The 22,714-nt window shown below is 44.7% G+C and overlaps 1 protein-coding gene across 2 annotated transcripts in view; it reads left to right on the top strand.

The window, feature by feature from the left end:
- The window catches only part of LOC144762473 (adhesion G protein-coupled receptor F5-like), a 1,325,307-nt gene that overhangs the window by 296,172 nt on the left and 1,006,421 nt on the right, over positions 1–22,714 (top strand). Inside the window, exon 2 of one of the 2 annotated variants that reach the window (XM_078647687.1) lies at positions 19,250–19,336. The exons of the other annotated variant lie outside the window; for it this stretch is intronic. The gene's annotated coding sequence lies outside the window, so the exon portion shown is untranslated. The remainder of the gene's footprint in view (positions 1–19,249; positions 19,337–22,714) is intronic. 2 annotated transcript variants of the gene reach the window in all.

The raw sequence follows: 22,714 nt of genomic DNA, 5'->3' as shown, positions 1-22,714 counted from the left end.
ATTTCATTCAGTTCTGACCTGGATCACAGCATGTCGCATTCTGGAAAATGAAGTTTCACTTTTTATTTATTATTTATTTATTATTTAGAAGTTTTCTATAGCGCTAACAAGACCCGAAGGTAGCAGAGCGCTTTACAGTAAAAGGAATGGCATGATGAGCAAAAAGATACGTAACAAATAAAGGCAGTCCTCAGACTAGCATTAGTCCTCAGTCCTCAGATTAGCATTGATAGTATGGTTTCAAAGCTTCTAGCGTGCAGAGGGGAAGGACAGCAGACATAACTGGCTGCTAACTCTTATGTTAGCAGCCAGAGTACCGATATCATGGTGTGCGCTAGTGGTGTACATTTACTCACTTGCGTTGTCAAGTGGCACCTTACCCTTCTAAATGGCACCTTACTTTTCCATCAATAGTTAATCTTTGATTACGAGGTATAAAGGCCTACTGACTATAAACTCTTCTCATTGTCTTGTTTGAGAAAGCTTTTTCTCAAATGTCTGAGGAACAGACCTCATTAAACAAGATTTGCATGTATTTTCCTGCTTCTTTTAACAACTATGCATGTATTTATGAAAATGTGCATGGTGTGGGAAATAGGGGTTGGTCATTGTGTTGTTAATTGAGATATGCAGTTAAAGAGAGTATTTGGATGAAGTAGCAACTAAACTTGTTTTTCTGGGAATTATGGTATAATACGTACCTGTGTGAAGAGCAGCACCATGGACATTGGTGTCTCTTTTCAAGCGTTTCATGGAAACAGAGAGATGTAAAAAGAATTATGAGGGATGTACCCATTTCCATATGCAGAGCCAAGGACAGTTTCATTGCAGGTCATAGATCATTGTGTTATGTATACTAATCTATGTCTTGCATTGTTTCTTGGAAGAGTGAACTGGTCTTCAGCAACAACCGACCCCATGGTAGTGAAACTGCCCCCACTCTGCAAGACCACTGAAAAAGCCTGGTAGCCAGTCAGACCCTGGTCTTCTGCCCTTCCACTGTCCTGAAAATTCTGCTGTATCTTACACGGGGCAGGTATCCGGGCTCGTGCAGTATTTCTTATGCTGTCTCTCCTCTGCTCTCCACAAATTGCCTCCTGGGATTCAGCTCCAGGAGTATATCCAGCTAAGAAGCTGAACCAATGTCACGCACAGGGATGGAAGCACAACCACATGCACAGCTGACCCTTCTGCTGTACTCCATTCATAGGCTCAGCTACATAATGATAATAACAGGTGCTGCTGGTTGTCACACAACCCCAAAAAAATCACACAACAAAAAAACACTTTCTCCTTGCACCCTACACCCTTCTAACCGCATGCTAATCAATATAACCCCTTAAGGATCTCTAGATGTTTCAATTTTCTGGGAAAATAGGCTTTAAAATGAACCTTTTGGCCTCCATTTTAAAAACAATTTCTCCGGGAAAGAACCCCTCCCCCTTTTCCCCCACCATCCTCTAGGATGCCACAGTTGCTTGATTATTCCCATACCTGTCAACTTACAAAATATTTTCACTGTGAGCAGGAGGCCGAGCCTTTGAGGGGGCGGGGCCTGGTGCTGAGAACTAACTAGGAGGCACTCTGCTCCTCACCACATCCCCCTCCCGCAACTGCCTCCCCCCCCTCCCCCCAAAACAAAAAGCAAAGGGTCATCGAGCTTGTCACCGCAGTCCTGGAGCTGGAGTGTTTTCACATCTTTTATGGACTCAGATGCTTACAGCCTCCGAAAACGACTGAAATCCACCTTTTCCGCGGTTTTCAGCTCGTTTTTCCTGCCAACTTGTGATTTCAGCTCCTCACCAGGTGACCGCGTGAAGGGAGCAGAAATCGCATGACACAGGATGGCACCTTGTAAGTTGGCAGGTATGCATTCTGTCGGATTCGAGGAAGGCATTTACGCTTACCACTTCTGAAGTTGAGCAGCCGCCACTGTGAAATCTTTTGTTGACATCAGAAATGTGGTTTGAAGTCGCCTCTCTCATGCAACAGTCACATGGTCAGCGACTAGCTGCCGCCTCCCCCCCAAACCGGCACCCAACACCCAGAAACGTGGACACGAGACATCTTTACTTTTTGGAAGGCGGGCGCTAGTCGCCCGGCCGTATTTATTAAAGTATGAAATTAAAAAAGGTTTTTTAATTGCATGATCAACAATTTATACAAAAATCAGCAGGACATTAAATACAAAATTATTGTCAACAAGTTTGAGAGCCTGACCTTAACAAAACTCTAATACATGTTGTTTCCTAACCGAGTCTAAACATCCTCATCTTGATTTTTGTACATTTCTGGCCATATGGCAGGGTCACTACCGGTGTCAGGTCCTACAAGCTGCGCCTCCCCATGAGACGTGCGCATGCGCAGTGTTACCCCGGGAATTGCCCGGTCTACGCCCTGAACTCCATTTACCCACTGAAGGAGGGCCCTTACTCTGCGCCAGCCGGTGACGTCATGAGTATACGCGCGCGGGGTGGCTACCAGCCTAAGGAAAGCGTGAACTACTCCTACCCGCGCTCCTTTGCTTTGCAGCATCCATTACCTTGCCCCTGGAGTTCTAGGAGTGGCCCGCAGGCCCCTCCCCCTGGGCGGGAACCTCCATAGGATGATGCCCGCCCCCTCAGACCTCAAATATGTGCTCACCGATAATGACCTTACCGCATGCCCCATACCTAATAAATACGACGACCTATGGGAAAAAACTCTAAAGGACAGCTACACTGGCTAATAAATAACAGTATCACCGTACAGCTACAAAGGGAAAAAAGGCCTAAAGACACTTGGCATCAAAGAAAAATCACTTCACACACAGTTTGCTAAACAGGGGAAAAAATTCCTAAACAAAAGCATCAACCAAATATACCAACAGATCCATTTCTACTACCATGTAAGACATGTGGACAGTACCTTCAGAAACTTACCATTAAATCAGACATAATGAATGCCACAAGACTTTTGTTCCAAGGGATGGTGGGTGGGAAAACAAAGAAGCCCCGAGCGCGGGGCACACCGTCCTGTGAGGGAGCGTCCAGGGACAAGGGGGTCTCCTGGGCGCTCCCCACCTCTTTATTCCCGAGGGGCCAGGCGGCCCCTCCTGTAGCCCGCCCCCCCTGACCCGGACCTTCTACCTTGTATCCGGGTCAGGGAGGCTGCCGGCCAATCGGTGGTGGGTCGCGCCCCCCAGGGCCCGCCCCCACCACCGAGAGGCAACAATGGGGAAGGGGGGGCGACGGTCGCCGCGCCGCCATGCGCGCGGGGGGGCTGAGGGCCCCCCCTTTTCACATGGTCAGCGACTAGCTGCCGCCTGCCCCCCAAACCGGCACCCAACACCCAGAAACGTGGACACGAGACATCTTTACTTTTTGGAAGGCGGGCGCTAGTCGCCCGGCCGTATTTATTAAAGTATGAAATTAAAAAAGGTTTTTTAATTGCATGATCAACAATTTATACAAAAATCAGCAGGACATTAAATACAAAATTATTGTCAACAAGTTTGAGAGCCTGACCTTAACAAAACTCTAATACATGTTGTTTCCTAACCGAGTCTAAACATCCTCATCTTGATTTTTGTACATTTCTGGCCATATGGCAGGGTCACTACCGGTGTCAGGTCCTACAAGCTGCGCCTCCCCATGAGACGTGCGCATGCGCAGTGTTACCCCGGGAATTGCCCGGTCTACGCCCTGAACTCCATTTACCCACTGAAGGAGGGCCCTTACTCTGCGCCAGCCGGTGACGTCATGAGTATACGCGCGCGGGGTGGCTACCAGCCTAAGGAAAGCGTGAACTACTCCTACCCGCGCTCCTTTGCTTTGCAGCATCCATTACCTTGCCCCTGGAGTTCTAGGATGATGCCCGCCCCCTCAGACCTCAAATATGTGCTCACCGATAATGACCTTACCGCCACAGGCCAGCATTGTTAACCGACGATCTGGCCTCCCCCTGCCTAGACCTACCCTAGAAAGTTCTCACTTTAGCAAAACCTTCCACCCAGGCCCTGACATCATCAGACCACAGGACCCTTCCTCCCTCCGTCAAATGGACTCCCCTCACCAGGTAGAACAAATACACCCATGTTGGATCATCTGCAACCGAGGGGGGGCTTGAAATAAGTCGTCCCTCTGTGTGTTGATCCTCTTTATCGAGTGATTCAACGCCCTAACAGAGTTCCTGCCACCACGGGATAAGTTGAGACCCTACTACTGTGCCACCCGGGCAAGTCTTGAAGACCCACCCCCAGTGGAGATGAACTCATCAATGAGTATTCGCCTCGCCAGTTTGGCCAATTCAGTCCCCCCTAGGTGAAGTATCACCACTGACAGGGGGTCGGGCTGCTGGGCTAAAAGTCCCTGAAAGAAGTTCCTGAACTGACCATGGCACAGACCCTCAAACCAACTCTTCCCTGTCCTGCGTCCAGCCTGTTGCTTGTGCTGGCACATTTTAGCTCCTCCACTTCTGGTGCTGAGTTCCTCCCCTGCATGACAGGTTTGAGAAAATGCAAGAACCAGGGAAAGACCAAGAAAACCTGGGTGACAATTCCCACTTCCACCTTAGGGAATGGGTAGCACTTACACCTGCCAGCAATACTTGGGCCCTTGGTGTCCTCTTTCTCGACGTATTCTTTCGCTTTTGACGTCCACCCGCTGATGATGTTGCGGTGTGGGGCACTCCTCAGATATCCGCCATGGACCCAGCCGTGACTGACGTAAGCCTCCCTTGGGCTGTCCACCTGTTGCAGGTGTTGTGATGTGGAGCACTCCAGGTATCCACCCGGTCATACATAAATTGAAAAGATAGACACACACCATTAGTGTTTCCGGTGATAACTGCTGTACACGCGTTAGACTTACATTACCATCAATTGCTAAGTTTTAGATAATCTTAGTGCCAGATTACTACACATTAACACGTCGACAGTAAATGTTAAGCATAGCCTCAGTTTGTCTGTTTGCTAGTGCAGCATCTATGTCGTTAAGCATAGGATCTGCGCCGCCCCAACCATGGTAGGCTGTAAAATTGGCTTCCTATTTTCACAATCATTGTTACACAAGAAAGTTGAGCTGTAGGCGAGGACATCGCCTCTTAATCCTGGTTTTCTACCCACGTCTCTATGCATAGGGTCCATGTGTAAAACAAGACAGTCTACTTAACAGTGCAGCATCACAGTCTTTAGCTAAAAGAATTAGCACAGCCCCAACTCCGCCAGGCCATAAGCTGGCGTAAGGACCTTTTCCGCTCGCCACTTTGGCTTCTGGGAAATATCTTCCCAGCCAACCGGACATGATCACATGCATCCCCAGGACTATGTGAAGCCGCAACTAGGCTCTTGGGCACCTTTTAGGTGTGACATCAGGGTGTGTAACATTATCAGGACCCCGAGTAGTCTTTCCATAGGCTCTAGGCCCTGTCTCTTATGCCATTCCTGGTTCCCCCACCATATTTTTAATATATGGCTTTGGTACACCCCTAGAGCTCAACGTATATGGTGCTAAATTACTGTGTGCCATATAAGTTTGCACACTGCAATTATTCGCCTCAAATGTTTTCTTGCTTTTAGCCTCGGAAAGGAACTAAAGGGGTGTGTTTAGAACAAATACATATATTTGTTGTTATACACCTGTTCTTTCTTCATTTACTCATTCATGAGATAAAAGACTGGTAAAACAAGCTGCTCTATATTCCCTCAAGACTTAGCCAGAAGGCTGCACGCAATACAGCTAACCCTAGGATAGCTTACTAATGATGTTGACTTTAACCTATCCTCCATGAAAGGTCGTTTGGACAGGTGCAATGTTTGGACTGGTGCAATTACCCCCCCAGAATAGTGAAACAGCACCTCATATGGTGATCACCTGCACAATGAAATAAGTCCATTGTTTGGCTTTCTGCTTTGGCTTGCAAAGGAAAGTGGGACCTGGGACACCTGCTTTCTCAGTCTCGTCAAGCCCTACCCCTAGATGTCGTTAGTCCCCAGGATGACCCCAAGAGAAGGTGGTATACCCTATTCGTGAATGGTTCCATGATTGTTCTAACTATCACCTAGCAGATACCAATGATAGTCGTTCTCGAGTGTCAAAATTTGACTCATGCCAATGGCTGTTCCTTGCTTAAGAGAAATAAGCAGCAACCATGGCTTGGATAAAGTATTGCAAGTGCTTAGAGGACATCAATAAAGCAGCCCAGGAAAGTCAACATCCATCCTATTCCCCAGGTGAAATTTAATGTCACCCATGTAGCGTTAGCTCTGATTTAGACGAGGAGTTATCCAAAAACTGAACTCAGTTCAGTTCAGTTCAAAAGCTTTATTCGATTTGTACATACAAATCATACAAGCAAAATACATAATTGAAATATTAAAGTCACCATATAATATAATCTTTCCTAAAAAAGGGAAAAAAAGCTAAAGTGCAGCTAGTGAAAAATAATCATGCCTCTATAGGTCATCATGTTCTTATAAAATACACGACATTCTTACATGGACTAACTGGGAATCAGTAGAAATTACTTACTAAGCCTTTCCTGGGAACTGTATATTAAAATTGTTAAATAATCATTCAATACTGTGGATCACTGCATAAATACCTTAATTACAGAAATTGATATGAAATTCAAAGAGAAATAAAACATGTGTATACAGACAGGAATGATAACATTAATTTCATCATGAATAAACCCTGGCAGCTGTATAGCATAAGTACAGACAGATCAGTAGACAACATTATAGTACAATACTTTTCCTGGCAGCTGTACATTTTAAAATAAAAGTAGCCAAGAAGAAACAAATCTCCTCGTTCACTAGTAAAGATAAAAATATCAATGCTGTTTGTGTGGTACAGATGTTGTATTTGATAAAAATTGGTTTAAGGTATTTTAGCCTGAAATACTGATAAAATTTACAAAAAAGTAAAAAATGGCAACTACTCTGACGAGAGGTACCGTCACACGGACATGGTGTGTTTGAACTAGTTTTTGTGTTTGGAAAAGCAACCAAGTGGTGTACAATACCCAATCTGACCCGTGTTAAAACATACTGGTGGGAAGGGCGGGTCACAAATACAAGATAGGATTGTAGTCCAGAAGCTAAATTTAAATCTTGTAAAATTTCATAGTAGCAAGATTTCCAACAGCTTTGTCTCGCTCAGCCTTACGAAAATTAAGGAACGATATCTTAATTTCTTTTTTTGAAATGAAGACAACCTTTTCGGGCTCACGGAACACATTAATGTTGAACAGAAGTAGATACCAATGATGGATGTATCTTAACCATAATACCCGTGAGGAATAATCCAAACCTATACAGTCAAGGATAATATCCTGAGTGAATCGAGTCTCCGGCTTAGCCCAAATAGAACGCCACAATAAAAGTGGCCGAACTGCTGCTAAGTCAGAGATGTACTCGATCCCAACTTCTTCATGGATCAACTGTATGGAGGCGGAAGGGGGAACACATAATAGCCTCCTTAAGAACTTGTTTTCCTCCTTCTGCAGGAGAATACCCTCACAGTGACCCCACACCCCTGCCCCATACAGGGCAGAGGAAACACAACATACATTGTATATGTTCGTCATATCATAGATACTTCGTGAGCCAAGTTTAGAGGCAAAACGAAAAATGCTACTAGTGGACCGTAACATTTTTGTTTTTACGGCATCAAATTCCGCATTCCAGGACCCACTGTTGCTATATGTTATTCCCAAATAACAAAAAGATTTAACAGAGGTCAGCTTTTCCTTATCTAGGAAGAAAGTATGCTTTACCTGCTTAGCTGCCTGACCACATGACATTACATATGTCTTAGTTTTATTCACACGAAGCTGCCTAGCTTGTATAAACTGCGTGAAATTATCAATTAGGCGCTGTAGGCCCAACTGTGTTCGAGATAAAAGAACAGCGTCATCCGCATAAAGTAACAGTGGAACAGGTTTACCACCAATCAGGGGGGCATCTGCTAAGATGTCGGTCAGGGATCGATCTACACCATTAATAAAAAGGGAAAATAAAAGCGGGGCTAAAACACAACCCTGACGTATGCCCCGAGACACTCTAAAGAACGGGGTACATTCGCCAAGGGTGCCATAGCGGACTTTACATGAAAGTTTTTCGTATAATCTGGCTAAAAAATACACTATTTCCCTTGGTGCCCCTGCGTCAAGCAGAACCTCCCAAAGAATATCATGGTTAACCAAATCGAAAGCGCTGCTCAAATCAGCAAAACATAAAAAGAGGTTGCCACTTTTAGCCACAGTATATTTACTGATTAAAAGGTCCAGATTTACGCATTGGTCCAGTGTACCCAGACCTTTGCGGAAACCGTATTGGACTCTAGTTAAGATGTTAAAATCAGTTGCCCAGTCTTCAAGCCTCTTCAGCAAAATCCTACTCATCACCTTTACAGAGGCATCCAGTAATGAAATTGGGCGATAATTAGAGGCCTCTGACTTATCGCCCTTCTTATGTAAAGGAATGATGATCGATTGACCCCAGGTAGAAGGGAATTCATTTTCAGCCGCACAATTAAAAATCCTTGTCAAAATGGGAGCCCATAACGCTGTTTCATCTTTGTATAAATCCAGCGGGACCCCATCGGGGCCAGGTGCCTTGCCTCCTTTACTTAAAGAAATTGCTTCCTGACATTCTTCCAATGTTATAGCCAATGAAAGGGGCAACCATGGGTTTATATCTGGTGATGGTAACTCAGAAATTGGCCCTTCAGGGTTAAATATTTTAGAAAAATGATTAACCCAGTCGCTACATACCACATATGAGGTCAGTTCTGAAACATTTTCTTTACTGAGAAACGGACTATTAATCGTTTCCCAATAGAGTTTACTGTTTTTAGTCTCGGCAGCCTCCCTCAGCTTGTCCCACGCCTCAGACTGTAATACCCTTTTCCTTTTATTAATAGCTAATTTGTAACTAGCCCTGAGGTGTTGTATCACAGTCTTAACACGTGGTTTGGTGCCTAGCGCATTCTTTAAGTTGCGGAGGGCGACGATACATGTCTTATCAAACCACCCCTGCTTTTGACCACTGTTGATTGACGGGGTCTTAGTGAAGATACCCTCAATAATGTTGTTCAAAGATACAAAACATTCTATTAAACAGCCAGAGTCACTGTCATCATCCAAACAATAACTAATTTGATTCTTGCATAGGGTGACAACCTCCTTCTGCTTGACTTTGGAATTTAAACCAGTCCATTTAACCCTAAGGCCCTTTGGTCTGGTAGGCACTATATCGGTTGTACATTTACCACCTGGAACTGATGAGGTGCCATGCCCCAAGAGGGTAACACGTAGGCTGTTATGGTCACTGAGACTTTCTTCATTCACATATAAATCAGTGTAGTCTCCACTGCTAGACAACAAAATATGATCAATGAATGAACCTGCATCTCTGCCCGTAAATGTGGGGCATGTTATTGCCTGATTGTTAACATTGCAGTTTAACAGGGTCATATCTAGCATGGCTAGCATATTATTTAGGGTGGAACCATAACTGCAGTGTTGGAAATGGGGAGAATCCTCCTTCCCCCCCTGGTCTCTCCAATGGCTATTTAATGCTGCATCAAAGCCACAGATATTCCCGTTAGATAGATGGCAAGGCTGCAAATTAAAATCCCCAGCCCATACCACCTCAGCCTTTCTTTTCGAGATATCTAGAGCTTTAATGATTTCCTTTTCTAAAGGCAGTAAAATATCCCCCCTAGTGGCGTCAAAAATGTTGTTATAGAAGTTAACAATAACTAAATCAATGTTCTTTCTGCATTCCACCCTTATAACTTGGCTGTGTGTCCCCACGGTTGTACTATATTTGACCGTACAGTCACACAGCTTAGTTGACACTAACAATAAAAGGCCTCCCTTAGCCCTACCCGAGCTGGATTTGGTTGCTCTGAGACAGAAAGATGCATACCCTTCAATATTAATAGGGTCTGGACACCAAGTTTCCTGTAATAAAATTAAATCAAAACCCTCACCCAAAAAGCTGGTCCAAAAGGGTGTACCCAATTTACTAGTAAGACCAGCAATATTCCAGGAAATGAGAGAGATTCCTGCTGGTTTCCCAGCATTACCAGCAACAGGTAACTCCTGCTGGTTTACTGGTGGTAATAAAGCAGGACCCTCTTCCCGAAAGATGGTAACCGGACTTAGGCTAGGGCTAGCAATAGTTGTACATATATCCAGGCTACCTCGATTGCCTATGTGCTGGGAAGGTCTTAATGATGACAATTCAATAGATTCGTGGGGTACAACTGGGGGCTTGACAGAGGAAAAAGAAGAACACTCCATCTCAGAATTAGGGTTGTTTAGATCCAATGCTTCTGATGAGCTAAGTCAGTCTACCTCATCTAGCACGGCATATCTATTTGGGTGGGCGAATTGTGAGGACATGGGGTCTTGAGAGTGGGGCGGGTCCTGCCACGTTTGTTGCCAAGGATATTTATCCAATTGAGGTGGCTGAAAAGATTGCGGCCATTGGTAAGCTGGCTGGGGTAAAGGTGGCGGAAAATGAAAAGAGGGTTGCCAGTGGGCTTTAACTTGATGCATAGGAAAAAGTGGGGCATTTGGAAGCTGCTGCTGTGAATTAACATGATGTGGAAAAAAAGGGGGCGGATAAGGTGGTTGCAACCAAGATTTAGCAGGTTGCTGTGGAAAGTACCCAGGTCCACTATTGTTTTGAAAAGTGGGACAGGGAGGGTTAGGTCGTACGGGCTTTGATAGGAAATAAGACAGGGGAAGTGGGTTAATTTGGGTCGCAGGACCACTATTGGGTGCATTACATACGTAGCTTGCTGCCCCTACATCCCTAAAATTAACAGTTATTACGTCCCCTACTATTGATTTCTTGCTTCTGCCCACCCAGTCCCCTCTACGCACGGTAAGGATTTCACCGTTCATGTTGTTAGGTAGGGGTTTATGTAAATGGAGCCATTGAGCACATTTATTCCTAAGCTCGGTAAACGATTCTTTTACTCCCTCCTTCAATGGGGGAACCGCCGTCAACACGACTACAAAAGGGGAAACCTCTGGTGGTAGGTTTATGGACCTAAAACGAGTCTGCTTTGGTTTGGGCCCTTCTGATTTGTTTATAATGGGAGGTGCAGAGGTTGAATTAGGTTTCCCTACTACTTCTTTGGCTTGGATAGTAGGGGTGGCAGTATTAGCAACAACAGGATGTTGATTCGCCTGGACAGGAGTATTCCCCTTTGAAAACTGAACTCATCAACTGAATGACCTGAGGTCTTGAGTGCCGACAGAGCATCTTCTGGGTAACTCCCAACCCATGGTGGGGACCCGTCCCATCAGGGGGCTGCGTCTGCCTTGTGAATTCTACCCAAGTACAACCCGAGCATTTTAAAAACGCCCAAGCTCCCTACTGATGAGTCCCCCCCAGTACATGGATGCGATCCAGTTGATGGGCATCGGTGACTTTGTGTTCATCTTGTCACATTGAATACAGTGAATACTGCCAGTGCTAATGTAAGATAGAGTAAGTGCCACAGTTTTGGGCTGACTGGGCTCCTAAATGCTTGAAAAGCTGGAGAAGTGTTACTTTACCCCATTTGTGTTAAACTGGTTACTGGTGAAAGAAACTGTTACGGTACAAGTCTAATTTCGGCTAGAAAGGCAGCAGCATGCCCCCAATATCCTTAATGTAAACAATATCCCACCACCGAGGGGCACCGAGGGGAAAGGGGGGGAGACGGTCGCCGCGCCGCCATGCGTGCGGGGGGGCGAGGGCCCCCCCTTCTCATGTGGGCAAACTATTTCAGAAATTGGCTAGTTGATTTTAGGCTGGCTTGATGTTCTGGACTGCTTCGGCAAAGGTAGGCAGAACTTTAAAAACAACCCTAGTACTCTCTGGTGTATAGAAATACAGTGTTTACGTGTAGCCCTTGCAAAGATTCAAACCTCCAGCTTCTCGTCAATGTGTTTCCTGCCTAAACAAGATCTCCTGCGAGCAATTACAAACGACAGCAGGCTCATAAGACGTTGCTGTTCCGACATGATTGGAAGTCACAGCACAATGGGCATTACACTGATCCCTATAATTAGCACTTTACTTAAGACATTATGTTAGCATTCAAAGGTATTTCAAAAAGCCGCAGATACCAGACCTCTAATCCAGCGTTTGTTAAGCAGGGAGTAAGGAAAAAAGGGATCCAGGGTGGAATTAAATGTGCTAATTGTACTGTGATAAGTGTGGCATGCAGCAATGACCCACATTATCACACAGCCCCGGCATAAGTCATTCTGCTTCAGTTCCAATGCAGAGACCACCGGTGAGAACTGCACCAAAGCGCCTGGCGAGGTCTCCAGAGAAGAAAAGCAAAATCACAATTTATTACCTTACCAAACAACCAACCTTTGGGGCTTACATGTTATATTTAACAATAATATGGAACAGTGGGGAAACCGCACAGGCCTTCTGTACCTGGTTGTTAAACAAGTTAAGCAGGCAGTATGGGATCATGGAGGGAACAAACTGAATTCTTTTCACGTAGCTGAATCACAGGCGTGCAGGCACTCATTTTACCAGTCTCTGGGGGGTACTAGGAGTCTACATCTGTTTACTAGGGGTCTCACCGGCTAAACAAAATGATAAATGGTTTTACACCCATCAACCAATTTCTGCAGATGCTCTACACATTCAGCTTTACTTGACTGGAATGGCATCTTGCTCCAAGAGCAGGGTATGTGCTTGGAGATAAGGTGAGGGAACAACTGGTGTGAGACCGAACAAATTGAGAACGAACAAAGTGAGACCCAAGAAGTCGGTTATGTGCCGCTGTCCCAGCCGAAACAATAGAAACACGCTCAGTCTCTTTTCACGATGCTCCTTCTTAGCCTGAAATGGCATCATTCCCCACCCTAAAATGAACAGCGTAAAGGCCTGGGAGGGAATTCGGGACGGCAGGAGGATGCCTCCATAGGTAAGTTAGAGACGGCAATGGCCTCTCTGGGATCTAGGGAAGGGTAACGAGGGGAGGACAAAGGGGTAGCACTGGGTGGATTGATTTGGTCTTGTTATGCTAGGTGCTTTGTCGCTCACCCATGTATGTGCAGATGTAGCTAGGGTTAGAACCACGACCCGCCTAAGGCTCGCCCGACTTATGTTCAACAATCCTTGGAAGCCTCAGAGAGAACGGAGTACGAACCCTGTTCTGATTTTGGCTCCCTGTGGGCTAGCAGGAGTAGGTGAATCATGGGACTGTGTAAACACCCTTGGAACCGATTGTGTAGTTATTCTCAGCTTGCCAATTTTGATCACACTACTACTTCATTCCTCGCTCAGGAGGTGTATTTATCAGCAACATACATTATGTCTACATTTAAAAACATGCATGGTTACTACTTATGATACCAACTTCCATTCATTCCCATTTAGTAACATTGGACAGCAACTATAGTTGTCTATATTTTATATCTTCAAGTGGTAGGAATATCTCTTACTCTTTTCTCTTCTTCTTTCCCCCTCTAACTTCCCTCCACCTACATTCACAAAACTTTGCTGAGTGGCTGATCCCACTGCTGCAGTCAGCACTGGATATTAACTGAAAAACATAAAACCTTGAAACATAACAGGACGTGCAGGGTAAACTTTAACCACTAGAATTGATTTCTATTTGCATATCTACCTCTCGTAAGTCCTGTGCCATCCATTAAACTGTCTTCATTCATCTGCATTAGCCCCACGCTAAGAGCAGTTCCTTGTTCACCCGAATACAACACCAACCCAGTTTCCACATGGGAGCACAACTAATAGGACACTGCCAACTATGCACTCCACCATAATGTACAATGTACATGAGCTCCAACTTGGTATGCAGCGCAACATAAAATGGTACAATGCAATACAATAGGATTCTGCAAAATTCTATGGCCATCACCAATGTTGAAGGCCAACGTCTAGCAGTAATATAACAATTAGAAAAAACTGATGGGTGGGACTGTGCAGCTGCGTATGCTGGGAGGGAGAGGTAATTTATCAAAAGAGATGACAGCTGAGATGTGCACGGAATTGAAAAGGGGGAGCCCTCGACCACCCAGCCGTGTGCACGGCACACGAACACGTAACATCAAAACTGGGCACTTCCCTTTAATTTGATTACCTCCGTTCCGCCTGAAGCAGCCATGCACTGCCCGTCCAGCTGCCCACCAGCGATGCTCCTCCGGTGTTTCTTCTTGGGCCCTGTCCCTGGTCCGAGTTGCCAGTCCTGCCGCCTCCTTTGTCCCAAATCACCCGGCGCATTTGTCTTTCCACACCCCCTGCGATCGTCCCCAGGGCGAACCGTCCAGCCGTCCTGGCTACCAACCCTGCAGGGCAACAAAAGGAGACAATTACTCCGCCCCGAGCGCGGGGCCGTGGCAGTCGCGTGAAGGCTCTGCCCATCCTACGGGTCTCCGGAGAATTTCCACTTTCTCGGGGTCTCTCTCCAACCCCCCTCGCACACACGGAGACCTGTACCAGAGACCAAGAAAAACAAAGAGGCGGCTTGCTCCACGCGCTAGCTCCCGGAACAACTTGGCACACCTGAAAAAGAAAGGGGGAAAAAATTACTAAAACAAAGAAGCCCAGAGCGCGGGCCACACCGTCCTGTGAGGGAGCGTCCAGGGACAAGGGGGTCTCCTGGGCGCTCCCCACCTCTTTATTCCCGAGGGGCCAGGCGGCCCCTCCTGTAGCCCGCCCCCCCTGACCCGGACCTTCTACCTTGTATCCGGGTCAGGGAGGCCGCCGGCCAATCGGTGGTGGGTCGCGCCCCCCAGGGCCCGCCCCCACCACCGAGAGGCAACAATGGGGAAGGGGGGGCGACGGTCGCCGCGCCGCCATGCGCGCGGGGGGGCCGAGGGCCCCCCCTTTTCATTCCACCACGGCAAAGTATTATGACCGCAGTCTCCTAAATAGAGAAGTCCAGATGGCACCTGCCAAATCTAACCAAAAAAATCATTCCTTGATCTCTTTAAACACATACCTTTGAAGCACAGCACTGTAAAGAACTTCTTGGAAATATGCATGCGCCCTGACCTTGGCTTGTCTGTGTTGAGAAGGGATAGGCGTGTCTGATTCCCTCCATTGCTTAAAATGTCAACGACCTGCTGAACAACAGTGAGTTTAATCCTTTGCAATGCACTAAAAACAGTCATAGAGTGATCCTCCTAGCACAACTGCAAGCCTTCTCATGCACATTTTACACAGATGAAAAACAGCAATGATAGGATGGACCGTGCATAATATTAAACCAGGATGAATCTAGAAATATAGGGACCTCTATGGAAAGAAAACTAAACTGACGATATAAATATTTATTATACGAAACTACTGCCCACACTCAACCTGGCTGTGAAAATATTTGGCGATTGTTGTAATTCAACTCTTGCCTCCAATCGTTTGTATTTATTGGTGATTTGTTGGGTCCTCCTGCAAGCGGGTCAATAAAACAATTTCATGAGCACTCATAATATTTCAAAGCGGTTTTGTAATGGACCACCCTAGTCTTTTTAAAGCGCCACCCCTGGTATGGAATGTAATATAATCTGACAATATTATGTCCTAACTATCGTTGTTAGAAATATCATTCCATTATATATACACGTTTTTCTATTAACTTCTTCAATGTGGCGTCTTTTTTGGCCGATATTTAGGGCAATATATTTTTGTCAAATGATTTCTTAACCCAGATTATTCTGGTACATGTCTAAATGAGGATTCGCAGTTGCTTATCAGAAACTACAATCCGAGAACAGATTTTAACTCAGTCCCGTCCTTACTGGTCAAAGTTTTGTGTTACTTTATTATTTGTGTAAATTGTAGGTTGATTAAAGGATTTCGGGGCATATTACCAACAACTAGTGATATTTATCGCTAAAGGGGATTAGCGAGTTTTTTTATCGCAAGCATCGCCAGATATTATCGCAGAGATAACGTGCTATTAGCAACGTTTATCTCTAAAGCGATAAAATATCCGGCGATAGTGGCGAAATGCGTGAATATCGCTGAGAATACAGCGATATTCACACATTAACGCCAATATGGTTTTAGCCATAATATCCACCTCCCATTGGATATAATGGCTAAGAACTGGTCTGAGCAGGCGTTAGCTTTTGGAGATATTCACGCTTAGTGCAAATATTTCCATCGCTACGCCTGCGTTGATAATAGGCGATAGAGATGTTAGCAACTGTTTTTAGTCGCTAACAGGTTGGGTTCGCCCACTTTGCATGTCATTACAATAATTATTGCTGACATGCAAAGGCGGGCCCAAACCGCTCGCTATCGCCTCAAAGCTGTCGCTAACATCAGTTAGCGACAGCTTGCTAATAGGGCAATATAATTATCGACGAAAACAGCCGCTAAAGCAGCGATAATCTAATATCGCCAGGCTTGGTAATATGCCCCTTCGTTCTTTTACAAAGGGGAAACGATTTTCGCACCCCATTCCAGTAATAAAAAAATCAAAGATAAATTGTGCACGTTTATCGGTATCTTTCTGTTTTTGCATGCCTTTGCATTTTGGCTGTTGTCTTTGAAATCTCATTCCGACGGTTTAAATGCCTATCAGCTGGTTTGGTTGTTGCTACATGATCTTGTCTGTTTCTAAGACTTATTAACTAATTATATAGTGAATCGGTTCAGCAATGCGCTCTCTGGACTGTAGGAAAGAAGTGGTAGGTTTGAAAATGAAGGATGTTAGTGAAAAGGACCGCCCCCGCTTTAGTTATTGGCGGCCGATATGCAAAACCGGCCCCCAGCAAAAAGAAACAGCCACCACGGGTCCAAAACTGGCCCACCTGGAAAACAGCCAATGGCCACTGCAGCTAGTCCGGCCCTGAACAGCGATGGGTCAAGGTGAAGTTCAAGGAGTCTTGCGATTGCAGGCCATATCACAAAAAGTAAACACCGGAAGTGATAATTTGTGGCAGGACTGGTGTCTTAAGCAGTTGAAGAGCTGGAGCTCTTCACTGCCTTAGACAGTAGTAAATGACTATTAAGCACTAGGTTTGTAAATAATCTGCTGGTTTCACTCGAAATGTAGCAATAATTTTCCCATCTCTAAACAACAGAAAATAGCACAATAATATTACACTGCAGCACCCCTAAAAAGTAACAGGGCACAAAACTAGAAAACAGTCAAAACAGCTCGCAGTATAACAGGCACAGTGTAATACAGTGCCCACACAATGCAACAATAATGAAGCACAAGAACACAACAGCATAAAAAAACATATGAACACTACAACAAAATGAAACACGACAAATATGTACAGTTTTGACACACATTGCCATCTGCAAAAATCTGCTCTCACAATACGGTGGTAAAGGATGTTTGCACCAAGCACTACTATTGTTGCCACGAAGGACATCCAGTAGCGCTAGTCAAAACTGGTTCCTGATCTGCATGGTCATCAGATATAACAAATTCAAATGGGGTAGGGAGAAGTTGTATAAATGTAGGCATTCTAGTTCTGTTGTGCTGAGTTTCCATTTTCACTGCTGCCCTCACATGGAGCACCTTGTTGTTTGAATACATTATGATGATCAGTCTCTTAAAAGCAATGCTTTAAATCCAAATCTGAAACATCTGCATCTTTTGTTGTACTTGCTTCTTTTGTTTTTTAGATAAACATCTAATATATATATTTTTTTGTGTAACTCATGACTGCAATAAGTTTTGTTTGGAAATTGAAATTCTTGTATAGCACTTGTTTTTTTGTACTTTAATTACCATTGTTCAAAGGAATACAGGATGCCCCATTTTTAGGTCTCCCCTAGGCAGCAAATGTGCCGGCTCTTCGAGACATGCTGCATCTACTCTATGGGCTTTAAGGCACGCCTATGTTTTTTATTGGTTGGTTCGAGTGCCTTTCTAAATTCCTTACATTTCATTGGTAAATCATTTTCATTTGTCCCTCCTTTTGCTGTGTCTTCCCTTCCATGGCTACTGGTCCTGTTGCAGGTCTTATTTTGCCTCTAGCCATTTAAGTTAGTTGGCACACTATAATTTTGGATTGCCTCCTCTCATGTGTTTGAAATCTTGTGTTTGTTGGCTCTCGGAGGCAAACTCAGGCAGCTGGTGTTTTCTGCTTCACCCATCACTTAATCTTCCCGTGCCGTTCCCCACACCACCTCACCCTTCCCACAAAGGTCACTGCTTGTGTCCGTGTTTCTTCAGCTTATCTCGGCTTGGCATTGTAGGCAGCTCTGGATGTTATACGTTTCCATCAAAAAGCTTTCAGCTGGCGTAATTTCAATTCCACAATGCGTTCACACAATGGGACCTACTTCGCCCCCTCATCCACCCAGCAAGTTTTCCCTGCTCACTTATTTTTTGGTTTTATTCATTCATGCACAGAACCTCTTTGTGAGCACAAGCCTTCTCATAGGTATCCCTCCCCCTCCTCTAAGATGTATGTGAATGTGCCTGAGTCTGCCGGAGTGGAGGAGGATGTGCTGTCCATAACTAAATGTGCGTTTTATTCTCAACGCAATTAATTTTCTACTTCAAAAATTGAAACTACTTTCTAATAAGTAAAAATATAGAGAGCATTCATAACAAGGCGCTACACTTAGAAATGATTAATCAAGCCCACAGTTGTGTGTAGGTCTCAGCAAGGCACGGATGCGGTATTGGCCTGGATTCTTGTGCCATTTTTAGGTTTTATGTACCCTTGGCCTCCTTATTTGGAAGTTCCAGGAGTGGACTCACCCTGATTGACTATCTATATTACCCCTAACTGAACGGTTCTTCTCATATACATTAGGCTCGAAGTAATACATATACGGTTAGACTATGCTCAACCTTTACAAATGGATGGGTAAATCTGAAGCATCACCATCATATACGTTTATTTGACGCTTGCCCAGAAGAAGTCCATTCCGCAGTACATACATCTCATGTGAAAATAACTGAATTAAAAGAAGATTTGAAATACATCTCTGGAAATAGAATTGTACTTTCTTGTTACTTTGATATATAACTGTTGCATGATGCACCTCTGTACCTTGTTTGAACCTATATAGCCACGTTATGACCACATCTTGGCAGTGGGTGCTTGAAATGTGTGCACACTGCCAGGTACATGGTTTTTCTTTTCTTCCTAATACATGGGGATATCAGGATAGGTGCGATCTCTCTTAAGGGTTCAGCTGTTGTTCTTAGGTTGGATTCCCTGGAATATATGTTGCTATTTACCATATGATTCAGTGTTAAAATGGTGCAACATTATCCCACCATGTTTTTTTCAGGAACAACTGCAAAATCTCAAGCATCTCTTGTGTCCAAGTTCTGTATGGATCTGGACAATCATCTTGAAATCAATGACAAGGATGTGGGTAAGGAATGGGGTGTGGTCGCAGTATGTGGTGAGTTGTTGGGACAGCGGGTAGTATTTGGTGGAAAAGAAGGCAAAAAGGGGTCACACAGTGAACTAATCAGATGAGGGGCTGAATGGACCATGAGCTGCTGGTTAAGGATAGTCTATAGGCGGTTCCATAACTGGCGACAGGTGGCATATGAGTTCTTGTGTTTATTGTACTTGTGGCTGTAAAATCAGAACTATGTGATGTTCACCCTTACGACACAACTTCATCACTGTCTACAGTATCATTGTGACGCATTGTAATACTTCATGTTATAGTAGTGTGTAGGCTTGGGGCCAATTTGACTACACCATACAACAGCGAGTTTCTGTTGAGCCGGTCGGGGCAATGATCTGACAGACAAGCAGGTTTTCCTCCCACAAATGAGAGGCACGAGTCGCCTTCAAGGGACTCCCTCCCATTTTGCGTTTCCCTTTGTGTCTCGTAGCAGTGGCCTCTAAATTGCATCATTCCAGAAGCCCTGCCTTTCACCATTCATTGCTGTCTAGTATGACTACCACCTGCTCGTTGTCTCTCAAGTGGCACAGTATCCACCAACTTGACCGGGCACTGCGTAGTTATCATAATTGGGACATGCAACTGCCAGTAACATGACCTGCACAGACAAGCTATCAGAGCGACAGAGCATATTGAGCTGCCACTCATCAACAGCCAACAGGATGTTTGCGTGCTTTGAGAGCACAATCTCCTATTGCCCATATCGCTGCAGAGGCATAGCAGACACTGACGATCATGGCTTAGATAGCTTTTAGGATTTATCAATTTCGTTTGCCTTTACATTGCTAATATATAAGACATAACTGTAAAAAAAAATCCATTACAATGTCAATACCTCTAACTCAAAATTGCTTGTTTTGCTACTTATAGAAACTTGCCAGTTTCCCTTTTGAAAAAGCAAGAACTTTACACTGGTGTCTTTAGTATATATATATTTGTGACTGAGAGAATCAATTATCTTTATAATATGATTTTTAGAAATGAACCCTTGAAGAAGAACTCTTAAAATGAACTTTGGAATGTGTACAAAAATTGCACCTTGGTCTATGTAAAATCTCATTTTGAATGTGAAAAGTATAATTTCATTTGAGTACTTCACATGATGCACACTACACTTTAGAAACTCATTACTATTTCAGTACTTTACTGAAAATTTTGAGGCGAATAGACACGGTGTAAAAATGGCAACCATAATGTGCCGTGAATTCATACTCAGAATTGGTAGTCTAGTTGTTTTTAAAGGGTATGGAAACTAACAAGGGTACTAAACACAGAGCACAACATAAATTGTCTAGACACAGGGGACTCTATGGTCCAGTTGAAGACTAAGTATAGTCGAAACGTGTAGGCCGTCCTGTTGCTAATGCACATGGTGTTTGTGTATTAATAAAGAAACTTGAACTTAGCTGCTGTGGTGCCGTGACTTCTGTGGTGACTACGTGAGCCCAGGGGATCCGAGGTGATTTATATGCGACGTCTGGAACGCATATCACAGGCACTCGCGAGGGAGGAATAGCAGTCCACAACCCAATCCAGCGATAATTGCCCTTTCGTTTGAAACGGACTGACGCCCCTACTTTACAAGCGAGAAAGCATTGGAACCTGGCCAGCGTCTTCACGGAGCTGCAATCAAGGGAAGACGCGGAAGTGGGACGGTGAAAGCCGCGGAGGTGAGTACACAGGGCAGGGGCTGGGCGGGCATCGAGCTACTCTGCAGCGCGGCGGAGGCTGCGCGGGAGCGGCTGGAGCTCGCAGCCTCCAGCTGATCGTACGAACTGCCGGGGGGAGTAGCCGGGGCGAGCAAAACGGCGATCAAAGCGCAAGGCTGTACACCTCCAAATCTAAAACACATCAGCCGATATTGAAAAAGCCGAAATTAAACAACATAAGAAGAAAGAAAAAACAACACCCACGGGTCCCACAAACGGCCCAACTAAATCAGCGGTGCAACGAAGAAGAATTAAAAAACATGAACAGAGTACTCGTTCACACCAACAAGTATATCGCACAACTTAATCTTTGCCCACAGCAAAGAAAGAAACAGCAGCAACATCTGGAACCTGTCAGGTCTGGGAGCAGCCGGCAGGAAATCCTTTGAACAGAATAAACACAAATAAAAAACACCAGTGTAATTCAGCAAATCGAAAATAATACCAACCTGAGTATCTGAACCATGGCTGATAAATCAAGAAATCGCCAACAAAGGGCAAGTGAATTGTTGAATAACGAAGCAGTTCCCCTAACTAACACAAACACAGGATCTAATAAGAAAGGCACAACAGGGGAAAAGGAGAAGAGGACTATCCTGAATGTCATTAGGGAACTCCAACAGAATAGGATCATGGAAGTCAACAAATGGTGGGAAAAGACAACCTTGGAAAAATACATCGAATTTAAGAGGGTCCCAAGGGGGCTTCGAATCTTAATCATGCCCACATTGAATGACTTAGATCCAGATCTGATTAAACAGTGGCAACAGGATACAAATGAATGTTCATTCAAAATAATGAGGACATTAATCATACATGCGGAGAGAAAATTGGACAAAATAACAGCGATCATCCAAGTACTGGATTCAGAACTGGCAAAATTTCCTCCATCTGAGGAAAATAAAGAATTAATTGACAGCATGGAGAAGAAAATAAATAAACATGAAACAGAGGTGGAGAAGAGAAAAGCGCACAAGTTCACAAGAGACAGGTTAGACTATGCGAATGGGCGCATCTACACGTTTGCCCGCAAGTATGACACACTAAGAAGTAGAGTGGTAATGGACAAATGTGCTGGCACCTCTGCAACAATCTTAGACAACGTGGATATTTCAGAGATAAGTTCTGCGGAGGAAGATGCAGTTACAACGCCACTGGATTTTCGGGGGGAGATGCAACTAGCCCAAATGATAACGCGGCAAAGAGGAAGAGGCAGATCCAAAATATGGTGGAGAGGACAGCAAAAAACGCCAGAAGGGGCAGGAGAAGAAACAAAACCAAAGAGAGGAAAAGGAAAACAAAAATAGCTCTCCTGAAGATGAAGACAAACCCAAACAAAATCTTAACAGACTCCCAAATTAAGCTCCTGAACAGGGGACTATCCTATTGCCGGAACAACGAATTGGACTACCCGAACGCACGAATAGACCTCTACAAATTTTGTAGGAAAGTTAAACTTAAAAAATACTTCCTGGAAAAGAAACCATCACCCGGGAACCCGTAAAAGGAAAAAACTGATCCATTACCAATCTTGCAGAAAGATCTTCCAGCATTAAAAACATTAACCTCTCTAGACACAGATGTGTCCCCCAATATGGAAGACACTCAAGACTCTATAGTCTCG

Source organism: Lissotriton helveticus, chromosome 6 (assembly GCF_964261635.1).
Source record: "Lissotriton helveticus chromosome 6, aLisHel1.1, whole genome shotgun sequence".
Taxonomy (NCBI): domain Eukaryota; kingdom Metazoa; phylum Chordata; class Amphibia; order Caudata; family Salamandridae; genus Lissotriton; species Lissotriton helveticus.
This window is presented reverse-complemented; position numbering and strand designations above follow the sequence as displayed.